The sequence below is a fragment of the Numida meleagris genome, chromosome Z (genome assembly GCF_002078875.1).
Source record: "Numida meleagris isolate 19003 breed g44 Domestic line chromosome Z, NumMel1.0, whole genome shotgun sequence".
In the NCBI taxonomy this organism is placed as follows: Eukaryota; Metazoa; Chordata; class Aves; order Galliformes; family Numididae; genus Numida; species Numida meleagris.
Window position 1 is genome coordinate 1,525,622 of NC_034438.1, and position 25,451 is coordinate 1,551,072.

A 25,451-nucleotide genomic window follows, 5' to 3' on the forward strand; every position below is an offset into this window, starting at 1 on the left:
TCCCCCCTTTTTGGAGAAACGTTTCCTAATATCCAACCTGACCCTCCCCAGCCACCCCAGCCTGCTCGCTGCAGCTCGGGGCTGCTTTATCCCCTCTGAGCCATTGGTGGCTGTCAGGGGTTTGTTCTCTAATCCAGCACCCATTGGCAGCAGCCCAACACCCAACACCTGTGCGGAGGTGTCAGCTCCCTGTTTGGCAATGCAGGCCGCTGTCTGGGTGCAGCAGGGCTGGGTGACGGTGTGTCTGTGGGAGGACACAGGTGGGTGATCATCCCCCAGGGCACGAGGCCATATCGCTGGGCCGTCTGCGGGGGTGGGTGAACAGGATCCATTTCCCTCTCCGTCTCCCATCTGTCCCTGGAGATGCATTACAGGGGTGGGTGGGTTGGCACCTCCAGGGCACGGTGTTGCTAGGTGACTTTGTGACTTAGCCCTGTCCTGGAGCACAAGGCGAAGAGGAGGCTTGGGGGAGACCTTATTGCTCTCTACAGCTCCCTGAAAGGAGGTTGTGGCGAGGTGGTCTGCTCCCAGGTAACAGGGATAGGATGGGGGGGTGATGGCTTTAAGCTGCTCCAGGAGAGGGTCAGGTTGGATGTTAGGAACAATTTCTTCTCCCAAGAGCGGTGAGGCACTGGCACAGGCTGCCCAGGGAGGTGGTGGGTCCCTGTCCCTGGAGGTGTTCAGGAACCATGGAGATGTGGCACCTGGGGACATGGTCAGTGGGCATGGAGGGGGTGGGTTGGGCTTGGGGATCTTGGAGGTCTTGTCCAACCTTCATGATTTGGTGATTCTGTGAGGGAAAGGAACACGGCTGAGCTGGCCGTGGGGAGCTGGCAGTAGGACCATGGGCCCGGCAGGATCTTCTGCAGGGCAGGACTTCTTAACCAGAAGCACGGTTTGGGATCTGATGAAGGTTTTTGTGTTGGTTTTGTTTTTTTTTTTTCCTCTGTTATTTCTTAGGAAATGGTTGAAGGTGCAGTGGGAGCATCGGCTGAGATTTGAAATGAAACCGAGGGGTCCAGTGAGTACGGATTTTTGGGAAGCAGGACACAAAGCGGTGCTCCTGTTTCCTTTGTGACGTCTGTGGGTCCAGCCCTGCCCCCCCCTCAGCGGGGACCTCTGCAGGAGCTGAGGCTGTGCTGTCTGTGGCGCTGATGGATCAGCACAAATCAGCTCCAGCAAGGACGCGGTTCCCTCTCATTATAAATGACAGAAGTGCTAATTGCTGCTTTGTAAATCCACGGAAGATGCACTCATGAATATGTGCTGCTGGAAGGAGCAGGCAGCGGGGTCACCGCAGCCTGCACACGAGTGTGATGAACAGTGTTTGGTGATGCTCTGAGTGCTTTTCGGGCTGGGCTCTGGGTGACATCTCAAGGTCCTCTCCAGAGCTGTTCTCTGCAGCTGGGTGCTTGCCTACTGGTCTCCAGCAGGAAGAAAGGAACATAATCGTTCTATCATCTGAGCTGATTTCAGACATGTCAGAGCTGGATCCTGGTGCTGCTGACCTGAGCTGTCTTGCGTTGCACTGGGGGAGATGCTCTGCTGGGGGACTGCCTGCTGCGTGCTGGCCAAGCTCGTGGTGGGGCTGAGCCGAGTCCCTGTGCTCCTCTGTTGTGGAGCAAACCCTTGCGTTCTCCAGAGCTGCCTTACACGTGTTTCGGATGCTTGGTGCTGGGTTAGCCTTGTGTCTGTGCTGCACCTGCACCGCGAGGATGTGGGCAGTGTTGGGAGCGGTGGATGGGTCCTGGGGAGATGCAGGCTTTAAGCGGAGTGTGAGCTTCATGGAGGAAGGAGGCATAGATGAGAATGGGCTTTGGGAAGGGCTCTTCTTCAGACGAGTAACAGTGCAGAGGACCCTTATGCAGGCATTCTGAGCCTCGCTACATCTGGCCTGGCTCCAGCATCCACCCTAGAGCCCTCTGCTCCCCGCACCCTCCCAGCAGAGCTGCCTGGGAGCCACGCTTCATTCCCCACAGCCTCTAATCAGGGCCTGGAGCAGAGACCCAACTCCCCTGCAGCTCCCACACCTCCCACTCCCTCCTCTGTAATCAGCAGGAAAATACCTCAGCTGCTTTCCCAGGGGCAGCAACCCTCTCGGCTGTAAACAAGGAGCCGGGGGGGCTGCTGGCTGGGCACGAGCTGTGCCCTAGGGCTGCACACAGGGCCGGGGCCAGCAGGGGTATGGGGCACCGGTGCATGATTAGTATGTGATAGCAGGGTTCTCCTGACTCGCAGCAGCTGGGGTTTGGTCCCTGTTGCTGGAAGCAGCTCTAACAGTCCTGGAGTGATTCAGCACATGAAACATCCGTCTGCAGCGTGCTTAGCAGTAAATAATTGGCTGCTCAGCATGTTGGGCTTGGATGGTGCCTGGTAATTCTGGTAACACTCTGCATTCTTGCACAGGTTTCCTTGTGTTGGCTCTGCCTGGGCTTTACGAACTGGTGGTGTTTCTCCCTCAGTTCTGTTCTCTTTTCCTTTTTTCTCTCCCTCGAAGGAGCGGTTTCAGTCCCCATTCACTTTGTGCAGATGCTCCACTTGGCTGTGACAGCATCCTTCTGTGACTCGGGAGCGATCGCTCCCATCCCTGCGCTGGCAGAGTCCCCGTGAGAAGCAGAAACCCCGGTTTGCCGGGAAGGAATAGAACCGTTGTATCGACGGAAAATAATTTCCTCTCCCGACCTGAGAGCTGATAAACTGTCAGACTGTTGGAGCTTCCTTAGCAGCCGGTGGGGTCTGTGGGAGACAAACTAACGAGCTGTCAGCTCGCTGCCGGCAGGACAGCTGGGTGACACCACACCGTCACACGCAGGACGCAGCCTGATGGGATTGTATTAGGGGCACTCAGAGCTCCTGAAAAGCTGCCCCGTGTCCTTTCTGAACCACCTTAGGGGTAGCATTACTCCCTGGGCATGAGACCAGCAAGGTAACACACAGCAGCCTGGTGCGTCAGTAGGAACGTGTCAGTGCTGTTGTCTAAGTGACAAGAAAACGTTTAATTTGGTACTGAAATGTGTTTGCTTTGGGATGAGCGGATTGCACTTCGCCGTCACTACCTTTGCAGATGCGCGCACGATGGCCTTTGTGGTCACAACGCCCCAAGCACTTTCCTAAGGAAAATGAACCCGGCTGTGAGTGGCTCTTCCCTCCAGACCCTGGGGTGAAGCCAGCGGGGGGCACATGCAGCGGGGTCACTCCTCACTGCCATCACGGAGCCCATTCCTGCTGCTCTCAGCGCTGCCGCGGACCCCTGGGTACTGTTTGCCTGAGCAGGGCCATGAGTGTTTAAGCGGTATTGCCAGGAATGGCCGCTTATATCCCGTGCATCCGAGATCTCAGCCCATCAGACGTGAAGCGGGTCAGGACTCCCGTGCCATTGTGTGCATTACAGCGAGCGGAACAGAACAAGCCTGATAAAAAGCGAGGACTTGAAAGGAACGCTTCTGTAGCCCTCCACCTTTCAAGTCACACAATGCATCAAAGACCCCTCGTGCTGACTTTGAAAGGGGCAGCAGGCATTACCGAATGTTTGGAGAAAATGTATAATGTGGCATCCCAAGTGCCTGGAAACTAATTTCGAAGTGCACATTGCACTCTGCTGGATTCGCTCCCCGGAAGAGTTGCGAACAAAAGAGTTTTTAGAAAACATGCGTTGGGAGACCAATTTTTCTGCCTGGAAATGCCCCTTTTTCTACTGTTTCGTGGTACGAGTTCCTTATGAAGAGATGAGATGCAGAGCGGACTGCAAACACTGGGTCTCAAGCAAAGCATGAGAGCCCAGAGAGCTTCCCACTATTCCCCTCTGCAGTGCATCCTTTTGTTCCTCGGCGCTGGACCAGCGTGCTGGTGGGATGCTGAGGCACTACATGCTGGTGCAGTTTTGTGAGGTCTTAGGAAAAAAAAAAAAAACAGACCTCTCTGTGTGGCTTTCGCTTTTGTTCCGGCAACACTGATGTTGTTTCCTTTGCACAGAACCTCGACTGCTCTGTTGATAACCTTGTGGTGGGAGAGCCAAAGAGTGGTTTGAGTGGGAAGGGACCCTCAAAGGCCGTCAGGTCCCACTCCCTGGGGAGCCATTCTATGGTTCTATGGTCTTTGAGGTCCCTTCCAACCTGACCATTTCATGGTTTTGTGATGTGTAAGGTCCAATCCAACCATTCTATGTTTCTGTGGTCTTCATGGTCTCTTCCAGCTCAACCGTTCTATGGTTCAATGATTTTGTGACATAGGGCAAGGGCAGTGGGTGGCAGGGAGGACATCCATCCCGTTGAGACTGGTTGGATTGGGACCTGGGGCATCTCAGGGACAGCGCAAGATGGAAGCTCATCTCCATAGCCTGCTTCGCTGCAGGGTTTTCCCTGGAGAACTGGGGGAATTGTCTGTGAAAGGTGTCACAGAGAGAGAAGCTGAGATGCAGGCAGGGCTCCGGAGATCATTATCTCCCCATCAGCACAGCTGCCTGCAGCCCCTGTCCATGTCCGGAGCAGGGAGGGCTGCTGTCCCCCCATGCCCACGACACCCCCACCGTCTTCCCTTGTCACATTGCAGTTTATTTTTACCATCTGTGGAGACGTAGTTAAATTTTAGTGCTCTCTTATCTGCTTCTCCCCCAGGCCACAATTAACGGAGGCCGGGAGGCAAGCAGAGCGCTCGGGTGGTATTTACACAAAGAAGGGATGATAATAGGACAGGGGACAGCGGGCCGTGCAGGTGGGCTGTGACGTCTTGGAGGGGGTTCGATCCTGAGGGAGCTCAGCTCTACATCCACATGAACCACCCCAACCTCTCCCATGCCTCCATCCCATTGAAATCCTGTGGCCGGAGTGGGAGAGGGGATTTGGGGTGGTTGTATCGGGAGCTGTAAGCCCATCAGATGGGGCTGGGGGAGAGAGAACCCTTCAGAAAACGGTGCTTGCCCTCTCCAGAGCCCATCAGTCCTCTGATTATTTAGCATTTCTCCACTGCATCTCTAATGAGCAGGGGATGCTCTGTTGCTGGCTCGCAGCGCTCGTGCTCCCAGGCACAAAGCCCAGCCGGGAGCTGAGGCAGGAGCAGGGGACAGCACCGCTGCTTTCCCAGCCCTTCCACTGCGATTCTCCCAGCCCTGCAGCACCGAGGGCTCCAGGTGAGGTGTGCTGAGACTGCCCAACCCCTCTTTGGCACCGCTGAACATCAGCAGCCCAACCCCAGGGTCATTGCCTGAGGAACAGCACTGCACGGGGAGGCCCATGCCCTGCCTTCATATGATACCTCAGCGTCCAGGGACTTCGTAGCCTTGTGCTTGGGTTTTATGTTCCGTGTGACTTCTCTTTGAATTCTGATTGCTTGGCTGTAATTTTTGACGCCGTGCTGGAGGCAGGTTGGTGGGCAGGGCTCGCTGTCACCTTGTGCCTTGAGCTACATTGAGGAGTGGGGCTGGGCTGGACGCAGGCTTGCAACCCTTCCCACAGTGACACTCCACTGGTGTCAGTGGTGCTGCGAGACACGGGGCAGCCAGGCTCGCTGCTCCCCGTACCCAAGGATGGAATGGCTCAGTGACCCCTAACCCACCTCTGGAGATGATCTTGGGCAAGGAGTCACTCTGAAATGCATTGTGCCTGGAGGACATCAGTCCGGGTTTGTGGGCAGGCTGCACACAGCTGGAGGCTGATTCCTCCCATGCTGCGCTGAGCTCTGAGCTGAGCAGGGCAGGACATGCTCTTTGCCTTGTGCACGGGTTCTTCTGGTCTGTGCCCCTGTTCCTGGGGCATCACTGACCAGGTAAGCGAGCGGTGTTGCCGCTGGATGGCTCTGGTTTCTTCTCCCAGGAAGACTGGATGGTGTTTAATGCTTTTCTTGTGCATGCCACCTTTGCTATTGTCCTGCTCCTGGCTTGCTACCCATTGTGGAAAGCATACAAATCTTTAATGTCTCCCTGTTATACAGTAGTATAGTAGTATATACAGGCGGTAGTATATACACGAGTAAATACAGGCAGTAAAATAGGGAAAACTCTGAAGGTCCTCATGAAAACTTTAACATCTAAAATGGGTTGGGGGGCAGTCGTCCATCCTCTACTGAGCTGCAGACCCCACTGGTCTGCTGGTTCCTCTGATGTCAGTGTAGCTCTAGACGAGATGTGCTGTAGGTGGAAGCAAAGGGAGGACACTTCATTTAGGCAGCTTGCCTAGGAAACTGGCACTTGGGGAACTTCATGGTCTTGGGGTGGCTTCAGCTAATGAGATGTTTGGGCTGGACTGGTTGGCGTGTTCGTGTGAAGGTGTCTCCTGGGGCACACGTTGTGCCAGCTGGTAGCCTGTGTCATTGCAGAGACGATGTCACTGCTTTCTGCCTGCTGCTTAGGGACAGCTACAGACCCCACCAGAGTCAGGGGAGATTTTCCACTGACTGCAGCTGGCTCCGTCCCTGAGGAGGAGGATGTGACACAACCTCTTCGTAACAGTTTATTCCTGGTGACAATTGCAACTTCCCTGGTGACCTCTCGCACCATGGAACAGAGTGAATGGGATGCCATTTCCCTCTGAGGCAGGCCAGCAGCAGGGCTGTCAGAGCCAAGGAGCTTGCATGCCATCCTCCCTGCGGTTCGGTACTAGTTCAGAAGGTTTCAAAACCCTGTCAGCTCCTGTTTGGGGCTGCCACTGTGAAGGGACATCCTGCCAAGAAGGTCAGCCTCTACACTGCCTTTGCTGTGGTGTGTGCTGAAATCCCTCTGATAGCAGCAGAATAGTGGGGATCAATCCATCCATGCAGCCATCCATCCATGCATCCACCCACCCACCTATCCACCCACCCACCCGTCCATCCGTCCATCCATCCATCTGTCCACTCATATCTCTGCCTGCCTATCTATAATCTATTTATCTATCCAGGTATTTCTACTCAGATGATCTCCAGACCATGGCTCTGAGGTCTCCTTCCATGCGTGTGGGCATATCTCTGTCCTCCATTCTCAACAGATGTGACATTCTGTCATGTCAATGGTAGAGCCTCCATTGACTTCCACAGTGCAAGGCAAAGCTTGCTTCGCTTGTCTCCCATCAGCGTTTCATTTAATACATAACCAGCTCCTGAGTTCTGTTGAGAATTGTTCTTAGTATGAAAGAAAAACAACCAACCAAGCCAACCAACATCTCAGTTTATCCCGGTGAAGCAGAGATGAGACAACAGCCTCCCTTTTGTTTCACAGAAACTGTTATTCACACCTGATGCCTCTTTGCTCAAAATCTGGTGTAATTGCTTCCACTTTGGTGACAGTGTTCACTCAGGTGACGGGAAGGTGGTTTGAAAGTGGCTGCGTTCTTTCTGGTTCTCTGAGCACTGATTACTGCAAAGAAAAAAAGGTGGGTAAGCAGGGGCCTGCAATTGGTGTTGTGTTGCCCACCAGGACCCCGTCCGTCGGCACGAGCTGGATAGTTCTCTGCTAGCAAAATTATTTCTTTTGACCTGTCATTAAGGATATTCATGCAGTGGGGTGAGAGGTGGCAATGATGTGTGCTTTGTGAGCTTAACAGCCCATTTTGTGTTTGTCTCGGTGGTGCTGGAGCAGTAAAGAGCCCCGTGCTAGCGTCTGTTATGATAAGTGAGATTTGGAAGAGGTTTTCTGTCTGATAGTCCATCTAAAACTGTGGGGAAATGCCATTCTAAAGGCTGTTAAAACACAATTGCTCGCTGATTTACACAGTCAAGGAGTGCCTCTTTAGTATGAGATGTATGCCGAATAAAAGCAGCTCAAGTGGTGCTTTTAATAAATAGATAATGGAACGGCATTTCATCTCTTGCTTTCATCCATTATGTTGGTGGAAGGTAGCGTATCCCTCTGACAGATTCCACGATAGCAGAACCCAATGTCAGAGCTCTCTCTTTGTGTCCCTCTGAAGCAAATTGTGTGCGGCCAAAAGGACCGGGGGGCTCTGCCCAGCCGTGGTGACCACGCGTGGTGACACAGGGAGAGCCACCTGGGGTGGCACCAAGATCCCCTCCAGCCCTGGTTGGGTTTGGTTGGGAGGGAGCGGTGGTGGCTCTGCCAGCAGCTCTCTCCATGCCCTTGGGCTCGCCAGGAGGCTCCGGGTGGCCACAGCTGGCCGCCAGCATAGGAAAGAAACAGGACCTGTTGGGAGGCAGGAAACAGGCCATTTATCCTGCCGTGCTCATCCTTGCTTGCTCATTGTTTCCGTCAAAAAGCCAGCACTTCGCAGCTCCATGAATGAACCCAGTGTTATGCCTCCAAAAACAACTCGGCTGGTGAAAAATAAGAGCTGCTGTCGTCTCTGGTCTGCTCTGCTCCGCTGTTTTTCCCCGTTTTTAGGAGAGGAGCTGAAATGCTCCTTTCCTGATGCAGTGCAGCAGCTGGGAACGAGGTGAGCTGGCACTGCATCCATAGCCAGCTCTCCAAGGGCTGGCTGTGAGTGAAGGGCAATGAGAACAATCACCAACCAGAGGGAGAAATCACCGGGAGAGGCTCGGAAAAGGTAGGCGAGGGAACGGAGCCAAGTAGGGGCAGAGAAAGGGGACAGTGACCCAATGGCCAGCCAGGGAAAGCCCTTGGATGCATCTCATCTCCCCATCTTGTAGCACACTGTTGAAGGAAGCCATGCCCATGAGAGAATGCTCTCACATCTGGTTGCTCCTGTGAAACTTGGATGCCTCCAAAGCCAGGTCGGATGTTGTATGGGAGCTGCAAAGAGCTATGAATTAGAAAGCAGACGTGAGACTTGGAAGCGAAACGCAACCTCCTTCTTTGGGGTTTCTAACAGTGCTGAGCTGTGGGGGCTGAGAGCACCTTCCTGGAAGCCCAGCAGGGGCTGGGGCTGTTGGAGACTGTTATGGCCTCTGGATCTGAGCTCACACCATGATGCCAGGCTGCCTGGGCTCTTCCCATCCCTACTGGCCTCATCCATGATGCTTTGATCCAGGGAGTGCTGCCAGCACGGAGAGGGGCTTTGAAGCTCTGCCCAGGGTAGGGCAGACACCAAGAAAAGAGCAGAGATTTCATACAGCCAGCTGGCTGGGCCACTTGCTGCTCCCACAAAGGCTGGGGAGGTGGCATGCCACAGAGGAGGGCTGTGAAAGAGGGAAGAGAAGTGGTGAGGCAGTCGGTGCTGCATGGATGAAACAGCAGAGCAGAAGAGGACCCATTGGGTCACTGCATCCTGGAGATTCATGAACATCACCCACCCCCACTCGACTGATGCTGCAAGCCCTCCAGAGCCCATCACCCCCCTGGGACTCCTCTTCTGGGGGCCAGGTATAATAGAGCCGTGGAATCACAGAATTGTTAAGCTTGGCCAAGGCTTCCAAGGTCACCAAGTCCAACCCCAACCCAACCCCACCATGCCCATTCATAGAATTGTTGAGATTGGCCAAGACCTTCAAGGCCATTGAGTCCAAACCCAACCCATCCCCACCAAGCCCACTCACCATCCAGGAGGAGATCAGATGGCGATCATGGTGCTACCCTGCTCCTGTAAAGCTCTCAATTGCCTTTCTGTTTTTCTGCTGACTTTGTCCATTCCCGTTATCTCGTGGTGGGGGAGTTTTTCAATAAGCAGGCCCGGAGAACAGCAAGGCCATGAGATAAGCACCGTCTCTGCGTGCAGATTCATTACCTACTCCAATCTGAACCAGGAGAGCAGTGAGCCTGCTCTGCTTCACCTTTTTGTTCAGAAAAATGCAACACTGGGGTTTGGAAAAATCAAATTAAGGCACTTTGTAGGGGCTACAAACCAGTGCCGGAGTAAAATGGACTCATTAAAATACAAATTATTTAAGAGAAAGAACGGGAATGCCATTATGCAAAGTGTCACTGACTCATTTTCATTTCACAGAGCCCAGGCTGCACTTTGGCTGCACGTGATAAATGGGTCCTTTCTCCTCCTCCTCCTTCCCTGTTTTTTTTTTAATATGAGGGGAAAAAGACGCAATTAATCCCTCTCTGCTCTTCAACCTGCTGAAAAATCAGGCCCTGCTGGAGCAATCAGAGCGAAACCTTCAAGGAGCCCTTTAGGATCACCCTTAGGGTCAACCATCACTCCATGCAGCCTTGGCCCTGGTGTGCCTTTGTGGCATTGCTGCGTGTCCATTCTTTCCAATGGGAAAGCTCCCATTTGGGGCAGAGCATGCTGGGGAGCAGTGAGGGTCCGTACTGCTGCATGCGGGGGGTTCTGGTAATGCTCCCATGAGCATTTCCACCCCAACATGCCGAGTGCTTACACAGCAGCACCTGACCCGAGCCCAGCGCCGTGGACCATTTTTCCTGAGTAAGGATTTAAGACAAGAAGCCTTTGTCTGCTGCGGTTGATGTTATTTCTTTTTCCCTCTTCTAAATAATTTGCTCTGGCTGCGCCGTCTGGAGTGGGGAGATGTTCTGCCTCGTCAAGTGTTAATTGCAGCTGAGGGGAGCTGCTGGCGGAGCCTGGTAGTGCGGGGGCTGAGGCTTTTTCTCTGTGGAGGTGCTTGGGAAATGCTAAGGAAAATGTGCTGGGTGAGGGTGAGGGCAACATGAGGTCGAGGCAGTATCTTTTTGGGGAGGGGGCTGCGTTGTACAGCTCCTCCTGGCTTTGCTAGGGGAGAGAGATGCGCATGGGCAGCTTGCTGAAACCCATTAGGAAATGGTTTTTCTCCAGAGGTGGTGGGCATGGAATAGGCTGCCCAGGGCAGTGGGCATGGACAGTGCTTCAGCAGCGCTCTCAGCCATAGGGTTTGGGTTTGAGTGGTCCTGTCTGGGCCGGGGGTTGGACTCAGTGATTCTTGTGGGTCCCGTCCAGCTCGAGACATTCTGTGGTCCTATGATTCTATGATCTCCAGCACATGGAGAGCAGGTAGCCCGAGCTGACACCCTACATTGTCTTTTTATGGAGATCTCTTCCAACCCAAGCCATTCTATGATTCTATGGCCTGGCCTGAGCAGCCAGATAACACAGCTGCTTAAGGAACTTCTTTGAAGAAGGCTCCACAATCAGTATGGCTTGATTTCACCAAATCTGTGCGTGGTGGGATTCTCTTCTCCAAAGAGTGGTGATGCACTGGCACAGGCTGCCCAGAGAGGTGAGGGAGTCCCCATCCCTGGAGGTGTTCCACAGCTGTGGAGATGCAGCACTTGGGGTCATGCTCAGTGGGCATGGTGGGGTTGGGTTGGGGTTGGGGGTCGGGGAGGTCTTTTCCAACCTTAATGTTTCTGTGATTCTATTTTGGGTCATGGTGGGGGTGAGTTGGGGTTGGGGTTGGGGATCTTGGAGGTCTTCTCCAACCTTTGTTATTCTGTGATTCAGGGATTTTAAGCCGAAGTGTATTTTTGCATCCAAGTTTGATACAGTTTGTAATGTCTGGCATTAGGTAAGACTTTGATTTAATGCCTTATCTCTTGAATTCACCTTCAGCAATAACAATGTATTCTAATCCCCAGCTCCCCCATGATGGATGGGGACTGCTTGGGTTAAACATCTGCCTTTGGAATCGTTCACCCCTTCTGTTCCTGAAGCAGGAAGAGTCAGCACCCACTCACAGCTTGGGGCAGTGCTGCTGCTCGCTGCCTCACGGGGCTGAGTAACTTCTGCTTTTCTAAGGCAGGAGAGTGAAAACAAATGACAGTAAGCCTAAAGACATGGCAGCACACTGCTGGCTTGAGGGGGAGCTGGTTGATGCCTGAGAAAAAGGGGAAAAGAAGCGGTGATGCTAAGAGGATGCTGAGTAGAGTGCAAGTGGAGTGCAGAGAGCTGCTTCACGCAGGGCTGCTGAAGCCTTGCCATTTTCTCTTGCTTCTAGGTTTCTAAAGACCTTCTCTTTGGCAAGGTTTCTGGATTTGGAGCCACGGACAAGAACTGGATTTCAAAGGCTTTGTGCTGCCTGTGGGGATGCTGACTGTGCCCATGTGGTTGTCTCCTGGGTGCCACAGAGCTTCGCACCTAGCAGAAGCGTTCTGTTTTCTCCAGGGATGTGACAGGCCAGATGGAAATGTCCCTGGTACAAGATGCTGGATTGAGCTTTAATTGATTTCCTTAGGGACACAGAGGTCGGCATCAGAATTCAGAGGACTGTAGAATCACAGAATCGTTAAGGTTGGAAAAGACCTCCAAGGTCCCCAAGTCCATCCCCACCCCACCCCACTGTGCCCACTGATCATGTCCCCACATGCCACATCTCCATGGTTCTTGAACACCTCCAGGGATGGGGACTCCCCACCTCCCTGGACCCGAATTTAGCTCTGCTTGAAGCCCGGGAGTGGGACGGGTCCTACACGCTCGCCTGTGCTTTGCTCACCTACCTCTGGGATTTGTCTCCTCTCCCAAGAAAATGCCAAAGTTCTTTTCCATTTCTCTTCAAATCTCCCTTTTTAAGTCTCACTTGGGCAGCACGTGTGCAGTGGAGCAGTGGGACCGGAGCAGAATGTCACCTCTTCTCCTTCCACCCAGGCGCGCTGCAGCGAGCTCAATGACATATCTGACCCAAAACTCATTTTCCAGCAAGGCAATGTGTCCTCAGAGCTCCAAGCTCCTCATTTCTCACATTTTCACGCCCACAGCTCTCCAGGTGATGACCCCGGCCAGCTGCTTGCCTGCTGTGGCCCCGCTCTGCTCGGATGGCTGCTGGGCTCCGGCTGTTTGTGCACCACGGAGCTGATTGATCAGCAACAGCGCTGTATTTGCTTCCAGATAAGAAAGCGCTGAATATTGGGGCTGGTATTGAGCCTCCTGAAATCCCCCTGGAAACAGCCCGAGTCCGTGCGGCCGCTGTTTGCAGAGATCAATCGGAGCCCCCGCACGCGTGCTTTGTTGTCATGGCGCAGCGCTCCCTTTTTAATCAGGATGCCATGCCACCGCGAATCAAACGCCGCACGAAACCTGTCTGTTATCTCTAGGCAATTATCTTTATTAACCGAACTTGTAATCAGCGCCGAGAACAGAATCAGGATTGTTTGACACGATGCGTTTTCCTCAAGATCCCGGCCCTAACTGTGTCTCCGTGCTTCGGTTCCTCTGGGGGGGACTCTCGGGGGTGCTCCCGCTGTTTTCCCCATCGCCCATGCCGTCCGTGCCAACCTGCTCATCGCACCATCCCATTTTGCATTCTTCCTGGATGTTCCCGGTATTCCAGGATGCACTGAAATGCACAGCAGCAGGGCAGAACGCTCAGCCAGCTGGCGGAGGGCTCTGGGGAGCAAGCCATCCAGGCCGGCCGATTTAACATTGTTTATCGCCGGTGGATGCTGTTTAACAAGCTCCGTGGTTACTAATGGACTGGAAAGCACTCCATCCTCCTCATGCGTTAGGAGCGCATCATCCTGCTCCTTTCCAAACGCGGAGCAGAAGTATTGATTGGACGCTTCTGCCTTTTCTGCATCATTACTTTTCTGCCGGTTCCGAGGCTGCGCTGCTGATTCACGCAGCGGTGGGTAATTCTGCTGGGACTGCCCACCATCCCTGCCCACGTGCATCCAGCACCTCCTTGGTGTGGGGCTGCAGCAGCGCGGAGCAGAGGTCCCCCTGATGCCATCCCCGCTCTGGCACTGTCAGTTCTGGACCTCGTAAGGTGCCCAAGGAGCAGGAATTCATCTCCCCCACCCTGCTGTGCATCTCTTTGCATTCATTAAGGAGTTGGCTGTTGTGCCGCTGCCCATTTGCTTGGCTTGCTCCCTCCTAGAGCTCCAAACAATCACCCTCTGTCCTTCTGTTTGTAGAAGCCTCATCCCTCGGGATGAGCTTTGCCCCCAGTGCTTCTTGTCATTGCATTCCACATCTCTTTCTCATCCTCCCCCTCTCCCTTTTTTCCCTTTTGCGCAGATTCCTTCTGCCGAGGGCTTCTGAAATAATAAATCCGGGGCCCTGGGCCACTGGAGATCGCCTGTCCTTGTTAGCAGCGTGGCTGCTGCTGGCTTCAGCTCCCGTGGGACTTCTGCCCTTTAAATACCAATTTATTCCAGCACCAGCTCCGCTGTCAGCCCACTCCCATCAGGGCACACGGCAGCATGGCTCTTGCTGCAGACCTCCCTCCCCGTCTCCAGGCAAGGAAATTGCAATTTTCCTCCACTATGCTCTTATCCCTTAATTGCTGCTGATTCAGCGAGGTGGGAGGCAGTGAGGGGCTCCACCTGCAATTATTGCCGACACGGCTGGGGAGGTGACAGCCCAGCCATGTCACTTTGGGTTTGTTAATGGGTTTGGCTGAGAATTGCCTCTAACAATGTTTGTAGCTCTCCCCTTGGGTGCATGACCACCCGTATCTGGTGACTGAAGAGGTTATCATATAAATTTGTGCAGGCAGATAGTGATAGGAAAAGGGGGAATGGATTTAAACAAGAAGAGGGGAGATTTAGGTCAGATGTGAGAAGGAAATTTGTTGCTCAGAGGGCGGTGAGGCCCTGGCACTGCTGCCCAGAGCTGTGGGTGCCCCATCTCTGGAGGTGCTCGAGGCCGTGGATGGGCCCTGGGCAGCCTGAGCTATGAGGGGGCACTGAGCCCACGGGAGAGGTGGGCCTGGAGGCCCTTGGGATCCCTTCCAAACCAACCATTCCATGGTTCTATGGTTCTGTGATCCTCAAGGTCCCTTGCAACCCAACCGTTCTATGGTTATAAGGTCTTCAAGGTCCCCTCCAACCCAACCTTCTATGGTTCTGTGGTCTTCAAAGTCCCTTCCAACTCAACCGTTCTGTGGTTCTGTGGTTCTATGGTTCTATAACTACACAACTCCTTTTCTCCCCTGATGAGTCAAATGCCATGCTCTTGAAAGGGCAGTCCAGTTCCAGATGGTGGGTTGGATCTTGGGTCATGGCTTGGTTAGGTTAGATTTGCACCCCGAGAGACAGTTGAAAGCAACCACTTGTATTTATATTATATATATAAATAACATACCCATATATAATAATAACATACATACATACATAAATGACACACCTCTGTACACTGAGCTCTCAGGATGCATCCAGGAACTACTCCCACGCTTGCATCCATGTTGAGCTCTGCAGGGAGAAGCACTGGGATTCACAGCTCCCATCACTGTGATGTGTTGCAGTGAGGAGTTGAGGAAATGGGGTGACTATGAAGCAGTATTTTGTCTAAAAGGAGGTCTGGAGCTGACTTTTGGCCTTCAGGTCCATGCTTTGGGCAGAGATTTCTGAGCACTGTGCATTAAATTATGGATATGAAATAAATCTGTTTCGAAGCCTGGATTTCCTATGGATCATCATATGAAACCCTTGCAGAGATTTAGGGATCCTTAATAGCAGTGAGTGAGGATTAAGAGGAGTTGGCAAAGGAGGAGAACGTTCTGTAAAGTTTGGACGGAGGAGCAGGGAGTGGGGTGCGTGGGGAGCAAGCTGCAAAGGAGGCTGCTGCCCTGCTGAATGCAGATTGATCTTTCTGCTCAGCACTCAGGAAAGGAGCGGAGATAAAAACCTGGCTGTTTCTAAGGAAAGTGCCATTTTTTTTCTGCAGAGAATTCCGTGTTTGCCTTTCTCGCTCCATCCTGCATCGCTTGGCCGGGCCAGGCGGTGAGCAGATAATGAATCTGCCGAAATGCAGTTATTGATATCGCTGAGGTCATTATAGTGAGGGCTCTGCTGAGCTCTCCCATAGAAAAGGGCATTTTTTAGCAGGCTGTGGTCGTGACACAAACAGTTTCATTCCGTATGAAATCTCGGCTGGCGAAGCCCTCGGCCTGGGAGCGCTTTGTAAATGCGTTATCAGGAAGGTAAATCAGGTCAGCTGCATATTTTTTTTCAGCCAGGAGAAGCAAAATGGCTCATTTGCCTCTCACTGTTAATGCAACATTCTGCAAGGACCTATGGCCTGATCCACAGCTTCTGAAAGCAGATGAAATTGTTTCCGCCTACACTGGGGAGCTTCTGCTGAGGTGCTCATTCCAGGATAAAGAGAATTTGGGGGATTGTGGAAATGAAAGCAGAGGGTGAGTAACCCACAGTGGGAGCCCTGAGGCAATTTGCTTTGTCCCAGGGGTGGGATGGTGTGGACAGAACCGGTGAGGAGTCATGATTTCATGGGAGAGCAAAGCAAAAATAACTGCTGGGGAAATCACAGCGTGGGGAACGCATTTCCAAAGCTGCATGTAGCAATTGCACCAGGGTGGTGCAGTTGTGCAAGGCACTCTGAATGGATTGCAGTGGAAATGTGTGGTGTGCGGCCGTCGCTGGGGTCTGAGTCTTTGCAGATGTCCTCCACCTCCTCCTTTTGTCCCCTGGCAGATTATATTTGTGTCACTTGGGTTTTCATCACCTCTCACATGTTTGCACTGGGATGCTGGGAAAGTTTTGTGGCACTGGAGGTGGTGATGTGGTTAACGGAGATGTTCAGAAGGCCTTTGGGCATCTGTGGAGGGCTTCACCTCACCCAGCTTCAGCTGCCCCTAGGGTCCCTCCATCAGGCTCTGTAAAGCTCCTCCATGTTGTGTCTTTTATTGTTATTACAGTGAGAGTATTCGGAATAATTCTAAAACAACATCTGATCGTGTTTAGGATTCATTCCATGACTATTATTTTTAGAAAGCCTCGCCCAATCCTGTACTAAAGTGGTCTTGAAAATCCTTGATAAAGAGGAGGCAAGGACTGAAACATTAATAAGTAAAGTGACCTGGCTCCTGCCTTCAGGTGTGTATCATGGAATCATGGAATCATAGAGTGGTTGGGTTGGAGGGACCTCAAAGATCATAGAACTGTAGAGTGGTTGGATTGGAAGGGCCCTTGAAGATCATACAACCATAGGGTGGTTGGATTGGAAGGAGCCTTGAAGGTCATACAACCATAGAGTGGTTGAGTTGGAAGGGGCCTTGAAGATCATCAGGTTCCAACCCCCAGGTACCCCCAGGTTTCAGAAGGAAAAACTGCAAGAATTCACACAATTTTTGTACAAATGTATTCTTTTAAAAGAACTGTAATGATGTCAAACTTATTTCTACCCATGAAAACTTTGAATTTGATGACCCCTGAATTTTCCAGTGGGACAGAGGTCCTTTAAGCTCTCTCCAGGACATCTTTCCATCCCATGCCCTCACAATGAGAACTTTCGCCCATCACTTTGGGACTGCTCTGGTCTTTGCAGTCTCTTTTGAGTTCTTTTTTACTGTTTTCCGTTCTGCTTGCAATCTGCCCAGCCGAGGTGGGGTCCGCCACCACCCTTCCTCCTCTCCTTCCTTCTGCTCGTCCTGTTTCACACCCTGCTAGAAGCAGTTTATTCCCTCTTCCCTTACAGCCTCGGGGGCCCGTTCATCCCTCCATCAGCAGTGTTCAAAAACCAGCCACCAGCCTCAGGTGGAAAACAGCGCATCATTTCCCGGGTTCAGTGGGGACCCATTTCCCACCAAACAATCTGCAGTGTTGTTGCATCCCATCGCTGGGATGTTTCGTTTGTCACTTTCCTCACCCCCCAACCCCCCGCCCCTCCCCGAGCGTTTTGCTCTATCCAAATGTTAATTTTGGCTTGCAGCAATTTGAGGACATTTGTCAGCGATGGGCTGGGAACGTTTCCATGCGAGCAGGACGAGAAACCACCCTGGGAAATGGCACGGCAAACAATGCGCTCCAGTAGCGTGGCACGGAGGAGGCCATTGTTCCTCCAACGGATTGACGGCGCAAGCCGCCCCGATGGGAAAAACCCAACTGCTTGTTGTGGGACGAGCCCATTGGGCCCCATGGAGAGCATCCCTGCCCCGCGTCCTCCACGCCGGCTCCTCCCCAGCATCCCTTCCTTGCAGCCAACGCTCGGCCCCACGTCTCGGCCATGCAGGAAGGCGGTGGGTGGCCGCTGGTTCTCCTCCCCGCGCCGCGTTGGCAGCCGCTGGATGCTGCCCAAGTTCTTTTCGCTTCGCCCTTATCTGGGGCCAGACGTATTGTTCGCACCAACGTCTTGTGCTGATTTACCCAGACACTCCTTAGAAACCCGGCGGCCGGAGGAGCTGCAGATAGTGGTTTGGGTGTGGGGATGGAAGCCGCTTATTTTTGTTCCTGCAGACTCAGAGAGGGTGGGATAAGTTTCTGACTCTTGGTTTTGCCTCCTGCTTCAGAAAGGCAGGCTCCTCTTGTGGCAACGATGCTGATTCGCCTCTGGCTGTGATTTGGGGTTTTTCATTAAAGCTAGTGATGTGTAACTCGGCGTCCAGATCAGATTTATTGCATTAACAAGAATCTGTATTTCCTCGTTGTCGTGATTCCTCTGCCAGAAAGGAGCTAGTGTTTTATTAACCGTGGTTTTTAACTTAATGCTGAATTTGGGGCAGGACCTCTAGAAAAAGCCAGTTTCTTGGGGTCCCTCCCGAAGCTGGAGGTGCACATCCTGGTCCCCATGACCCACATATGGGGACCCCGATGTGGCCACCTCAGGATGCATTCCTGCCCTTGCCAGCCGTCCCCACCCAACGTCCCGCTCTGAACAAGGGGAGGGACCTGCTCCAAATCCTGTTATTTGTCTCTCAACACCATGGCCGAGCCCATTGGGTTGCACACATGCCAGGAAGCTGGGTAGGGTCAGGCTGCATCCCCAGCAGTAAGAGGCGGCACGCTCCAGCGAGCTGGGCACCGGTGGTGGCAGTGCCTGCCAGGAGGGTTTCTTGGAAGGGAATAGACCCATAGCAAAGGCAGGACGGGTCACCTGCTGCTTTGGGGCCAGCTCTGGTGGTCAGGAGGTGGCATCTCAACAGCTTGTGGAGTTAAACCCAACTCTGAGCACCTTCTTGGCATCCTTACTTGAGTCAGCGGTGCAAAAAAGCAGTGTAACTTTTTTAGTCAAACAACAGGCAGCTCTGCCTCAAGGAGCTTTCATCTTGTTTTGCTCCATTCCAGGCACATAGGAGCATGGTTTATGGGGATGTGGAGCGGGTCGGTGGGAGCCTGCGCCCTGCCTGGCTCAGGGCGAAGCGGGGAGGATGCGATAAGTCTGCTTGGGGAAAAAAAAATAGATAAATAAAAAAATAAAAAAAAAATCGGGATTTTTTTTTTCTTTTTAAAAAAAAAAAAAAAAATCAGTCGCCAAGAACTCTGCGTGCTTGTTTAAAAAGGAAACACAAAAAGATCCCGGTAGAATCGGTCCACGTCCCGCGCGCGGCTCAGACCTTAATAGTACAGGTGGACGGGGGAGGGCTCCGTGCCAAATTCTTTTGGTTTAGAGGGAGTGGTGGGAGTGAATTCTCATAACCGCTCCTAGAAAGGCTTAGCCTTCCTCACACAAATCAATGACACTCTCCGCTCGGCTGCAGACACCGGGGCAGCTCCGACCAAGCCCGGCTCACGCCGGGGACGGCAGCGTCGGCGCGCGGAGCCGAGGTGAGCGGCCGCTCTGCTTCCCCTCTTTGCTCTTCGTATCTCACGTAGGTTGTTTTATCCTTCCCGTGGCTTCTGGGGGTGAGGGGAAGCAGCCCTGTGTTTCGTGCTCGGAGGGTTGTGCTGTTCTTTGCCCACATTGCCCCGGCGTGTTCGATCCCCTGTAATAACCCATCCCCGTTCTCGTGCAGTTTTAATTGTTGTTCCAACCTGACCTTGTGATCTTCTCTCTGATTTACTCCTTGGGTGTCGTGAATCTTTACCAAGCCTGGGGATTTGGGCTCTGCACCCACCCCGACACCGCATCTCTGTTGATGGGGTTTCGTCGCAGGTCCAACTCGGTGTCATTTGTTGGCGTGTTTCAGGTGGGAAATATGGGTGTGGAACACTTCTGCTCAGCCCTGGGGTGGGCAGAGGGGTGCAGAAGGGGCAGGTGGCTCGGGTCTGAGCTGGTTCTGCACGGTCTTTGTTCTAGGAGTTATTTTCCTTGGGGTTCTTGGCGGAAAACTTGGCTGAAAGGTAAAAAATAGTTAAAAAAAAAATATTGTCATATTTAATAGGAGTATTTTTCAGGCTGAAATCCCAGCCTCTCCCTGGAACTTTTTGCTGCCTTTTTAGCAAAGGCAACGCCCCAGGATGGTGCTGGGCTCTAATATTTCTATCAAAACCTTCCTACAAGGCACCCTCAGCACGGTCTCAGAGTCCCTCCCCAGGTCTGGACCCTGCCCGGGGGATTCCCGGGGACAGCACCGACATGGGGAGCTGCAGCTTTGTGCAAGGTTTGTTTGAATGGAGATCTGATGGGAGGAATGTGCCGGGGAAGGAAGGAACGCAGCTCGGAGCTCTCAGCAGGGAACCTGGAGCTCTACAAAGGTTGGGGCACCACCGCTGTGCCCGGGTGTCCTGTCTGGGGGGGGGGACAAGGCTGCACGTGGTGCCTTCCCTCCTTCCTGTTGGTGGATGAAGACTGGAGATGGGCAGGGGTGATGGAGAGGCTGTGTCAAATGGGGATACGGGCAGCCAAAGGGTTCTGGTCATGGGACCCTGAGTCCTGGGCTGTAGTGCAACACCTGCCTGCATCTCCAGCTCCTCTGGGGACTCCTTGGTGTTCTCCTGGGGATCTGTCCTGGGATGGCAAAGGAAATACCTCTTCCGTGCATGGGGTGGTGGGGCAATGGGGCGAGCTGGTGGGTGTGTGGGGCTGGAGCACACTCAGGGCTCGATCCTGCACCGGTTTCCCTGTCTGAGTCAGCTGCAGGTACGCAGCTGCTTCCAAGGAGAGGGGCTTCCTCCTGGAGGGCAGGGGCTGGCTGCCAGGCTCCGTCCATCTCTTCCCTCGCGTTCTCTGCCCCATTTCCGTGACCTCCTCACTGCACTCAATCACTGCACCCGGCAGAGGCCCTGGGCAGCCTAGCGGCATTAGCACCGTGTCCTGCTGCTGCTGGTGCTGTTTACTCAGGTGCGGGCGATGAGCGGCCCCCCCGGCGTGCTGCAGCACCCAGCGAGCACCAGCCCTGCCAGCGGGGTTTTCCAGCCAGCCTGGGGCCGAACTCCCTTTGAAATTCCTCCTCTAATTAAGAAATGAGTGGCAAGTTTCACTGACATAATTCCACAGCGATTGCTCTTAATTAAAGAGCAGCTATTAAAATAGTTGCTGAAGCCTCTCCGCTTTGTATTCCTCTTCGGTTTTCCATTCTGTGCCACCGATGGAATGGATTTTTGGGGGGACCACTGGGAGGTGACCCCCGCGGACTTTTAGAGCTCTTTGCTGCAGGTTGGGATGGAGGAGCGTGGGGCTGGTGCTATGCTGGTTGTTTTCCTTTGAGGATGAATAGAGGGGATGTGGGGCTGGGATCTTCTGCCAAGAAAGAGTTGGAGGCATCGTGGTATTAGTCAGAGCCCTTTGATTCCTTCCTGGAAGCGCGTGCCCGATGGTAATGCTGCTCACATGTCCACGTCATTTTCGAGTGTCACTCATGGGAACAGCTTCCCCTCATTATGCAGCCATTTCTCACAGCTGTTGGGTTATGTTCTTCCTCATCCCTCCAAGAGGCGTCCCTGCCCTGAGGAGGAGGCACGTGGTGGCCAAGAGGACGAAGCCTTTTGGGGGAGGACACCACATCCAGAGGCTTTGTGAGCTTCTTGCACTCCCGACCATCATGTCCAGCCCTTGGCATGATCCATGTCCACCTTAAGCTTCATGAACACTGCCCCCAAATGCCCCCTCTGCTCCCCACGGAACAGTCCTTGCTGTGTTCCATGTCCGTGTGTCCAACTGCATCACCACTGCCAAGCCCACTGTGCCCCCAGATGCCCTTACAGCCCCGTGATGCTGTCAGCAGCATCAGACCCCATGCCCCGTGGACTGTCCTTGACCTCACATCTCAGCCACCGCAGCAGAGGAGGAAGGGACATCTCACCCCCATAACACGTTTCCATACACGGGGATGTCAAGGCCATCAAATCGCATCCGCATCCCGGACTGTGGGGAGAGGCGGCGTTCCCCCACCCCGCCCTGCCCAGTGCCGAACCAGTTTGGGAAGTGGCTCCGTGGTGCCGCCGGATGAGGCAGCCCGGGAGGAGGTGGGAGACCACGTTGGAGTGAGCTGCTGGCACTGCTGGGAGGAGCAGGGCGGAGGGATGGAGAGCAGCCAGCTCCCTTGCTGTGCAAACAGCCCACACCCATGTGCCGTGTTTATGCCGCCGAGCCCGTCACCATGGCATTGGGGCACCTCTTGCCAAGGTGAGCTGAAGCTGATGGAGCAGATCCTCCGGGAGGTCTTTGGGTTCAGCTGGATCTGGGGCGGCGATAAGTCTGGTGCTGCACAGGTTCTGCTGCCTCCATCCACAATGTGGGTCCTGCCACCCAAATGGGGAGCCACCACCTCGCTGTGGGGACCAACTCTGTAAGGATATGAGCTCAGTGATCCTCATGGTTCCCTTCCAATCCAGGATATTCTATGATTCTATAAAATGCCACCTCCGCCAAGCCAGGAGGTTGTCCTGAGGAGGAGAAAATTGGAGAAAGAGGAGAGGGGAGGAGAGGAGAAGCTGAAAATAGAAAATGGCAAAGAGAAAAAAACAGTCAGGGCCAGGCTGCCTGCTGCCTTTAGGGGCTGGTTCCCATCACTGCCAAAACACAGCACTTCCTTGGGTTCAATTCTGGCAACTTCTGCCCTTTTAATCCCGTTTGGAGATAAATTGAGGAGGTCGGCTCCTCTGCACGTTGGTTTTCCTACATGTAAAATAGCTCAGTAGTCACCTTCATGGGTCTTGGACTGGTTTCAGAAGGAGTTGTAGACCCTCTGCATGGAAGTGGGCATAGTGGGCATGGTGGGGATGGGTTGGGGTTGGACTAGATGATAGCAGTGGTCTTTTCCAGCCTTAACGATTCTATGATCCTATGGGTGGGCATGGTGGGGTTGGGTCAATGGTTGAACGTGATGATCTTGGAGGTTCTTTTCCAGCCTTCATGATTCCGTGGTTCTGTGATTCTATGAAGGTGGTGTAGTGAAGGCCAAGTGCTCTATCAACCCAAGATCATAAATTCCCTGTTTAGTGCTCATGGTTGCAGGGGAGCCGGTTGCAATACTGGAACCTTTCTGCTGTGCACACACGCACTTTCCAAACAGTTTTGTTGCAATTAATTACAGCATAATTAAAGCAGAATGACAGCGCTAACTAAGGGCGAAATCTTGAGAAACAAATAGCATTTGGGCTGGTTTTGTAATTGCTCCAGGTTCCCCAGATACAAATTACACTGTCAGGCTCCTGACTGATGGGAGAGCTGCACACACCGATACCTCGGGGCTGGCTGCTGCGTGGGCTGGGGCTTGGGTGGCCGTGTACCACCGCTGTCCTTTGTGGGGAGCCCCACTGGGGTGCAGAGTTTTGATGATTGGACTTGATGCTCTTAGTGGTCTTTTCCAACCTAAATGATTCTATGATTCTCCCCCATTGACGCCATGAGACATCCCACGGCGAGCAGTGCGTGGGTGTCATTGCTTCCCTGCTCCACGCCACTCCAGCACTTCTCAGGAGCGTTCCCCCGGGGAGGTGGCAGTGCCATCTTTGGGGACACTTTGGGGAAGCCATCCGTGAGGGCCCAAGCAATGGGGCACTGGCACCGTTCAGCCCTTTGCACGCTGCAGCAGGAGAGCAGGGCTGTGCTGCACGGCGCTTGCCTCTCTCCCTGCTGACTGGGGGGCAGGTGTGCACTGATGCACCCAGCGAAGGGTGATCCACAGGGGGAACACGAAGAGGCTGTGCCCTCCTCTGCTCGGAGGTAGATTTATTTTCAAGTGTTTTATTTTCAAGATTTCTTCTCTCCACTCTGCTTTCTGGCCACGCTGAATATCGAGCATTGTTGTCACTCTTCGTGCAGGAAAACTCTTTCAAGATGGGAGGAATGGAGTGGGTGTTTTCTCACTGTTAATTAAGAAGAGTGAAGTCGTGACTTTTGAGTGAAGCAGCCCAGCCTTACAGCTGCTCAGAGGTCATCTGAGTTAATGCATCTCAACAAACACCAACAAAACCTCAACGTATTCCAACACCACTGCCTGGCTGGAGATTAGAAATAGGGAGGTGTGCTTCTAAAAAGCCCTGAGTTAAAAACAATGAGATGAGCTGCGAGCATCAATTGCCACAGAAGAACTACTGCAACACTGAGCACTGGGGTCTCAGACATGGGTCAGCACCTCCTGATGTACCCATGGTGTCACACTGAGGGATCCCCAGTGCATGTAGCCAAGTGGAGAACACAAAGCCGTCCATTTCTCCTGGCTCCTCCTTGGCTGCTGGTGGAACTGGAAAGCCCTGGTGGAACTGGAAAGCTGTGGGGTTGGGCATCTCCCCCACTGGCTTTGAGCTCTGGGCACCAGCACATCCCCCTGCATCTGTGGGACGTGGGGACATGGTCAGTGGGCATGGTGGGGATGGGATGGGGTTGGGCTTGGTGATCCTGGAGGTCTTCTCCAACCTGAGAGATTCCATGATTCCATGGTCTCCCTCCAGGCCGGCAGCCAGGCTCCTGCTCTGCTGCCAAATGAGAGGCAGCAAGAAGGAGACTCACACTGATTAATTTGAGCCCGTGCTGCTCTTATCCTGGTTTCAAAGTAATTGTCTCTCGTGTCCACAATTTTCTCTCCTTACATTTCGCTGCATATTTATGAGGTTTCGGGAGGCTATCTGCAGCCACATTAAACCAATTTGCTCCTTGAAATGTCTGACCTTTGATCTGCCAGCCACTGCCTTTCAGAGCCAGAAAAGAGCCTTTAATAACGTGTCACATGAAAGGCTCTCACTGCAGAGCTGTCGCTGGCAAACCTGGCTCTGGTTAATAAAGTATCGGATGAATCAATTATTGCCTAATAATTGTTACCTGTATTTTTGTGCTAAACAAGGAGAGCATTTCTCTGCTCTTTCCCTACTCCCATTATCATCTCCCGCTAGATGAAACCAATGACACAAACACTTCCATGCAGCTAGAGCTGACAGTTCTCACAGAGCAGCTGCAACCTCTGCAAACAGCTCAACTCCCCTGGCGTGGGGCTCTCTGGGGCCAGGAGTTAACCAGCCACACCAGGGACCATTCATTTTACACGCTCGTCACATACTGGAAATGACCATGCAGCATCTCCTACTGCTACAGAGTCATTTTGCTGGGAAAAATAGAGGCAGGTCTGGCTGAGCTGTTGTGAATACAAACATGTGGCTGCAGTAGGTGGGATGCAGGGCCGCTCCTGGGGGGTTGCACCAGCTCTTTGCAGTGACTGGGTAGAAAGCAGTGCTGCCCTGAGCCCCAAGCCATCATTCATAGCATCACCCATAGGCTCTGAGGCCCCATTTGGTGAGCTGCAGGCTCTGCACCTGGTATGGTCTGCTTCTTGGGGTAATGGGAGACATTGCTCAGGTTCTCCCCAAACCTAGAGCATCCACCAGGGGTACCAAGTGGCATCTTACCCTGGTGTTACTGCTCTCCCAGAAGGTGCAGTGTCTTCTCCCCCAAATTTGGATTGTTTTACACAGACCGTAGAATCGGAGAATCACAGAATGGTTGGGTTGGAAAGGACTTCAACACTGCTAGAACTGTAGAACCACTGAATGGTTGGGTTGGAAGGGACTCAAAGCTCCTAGAACCATAGAACCATAGAAAGGTTGGGTTGGAAGGGACCTCAAAGCTCCTAGAACCGTA

The 25,451-nt window shown here is 53.2% G+C and overlaps 1 protein-coding gene across 5 annotated transcripts in view; it reads left to right on the forward strand.

Annotated features, from left to right (window-relative positions):
• Positions 1 to 25,451, forward strand: part of ZBTB7C (zinc finger and BTB domain containing 7C) — a 103,967-nt gene that overhangs the window by 51,159 nt on the left and 27,357 nt on the right. Inside the window, exon 1 of one of the 5 annotated variants that reach the window (XM_021380272.1) lies at positions 19,008 to 19,261. The exons of 1 other annotated variant lie outside the window; for it this stretch is intronic. The gene's annotated coding sequence lies outside the window, so the exon portion shown is untranslated. Of the gene's footprint in view, positions 1 to 19,007; positions 19,306 to 19,328; positions 20,038 to 25,451 lie in introns of those variants that run through there. 3 more of the 5 variants (XM_021380269.1, XM_021380267.1, XM_021380271.1) reach the window with 3 other exon arrangements.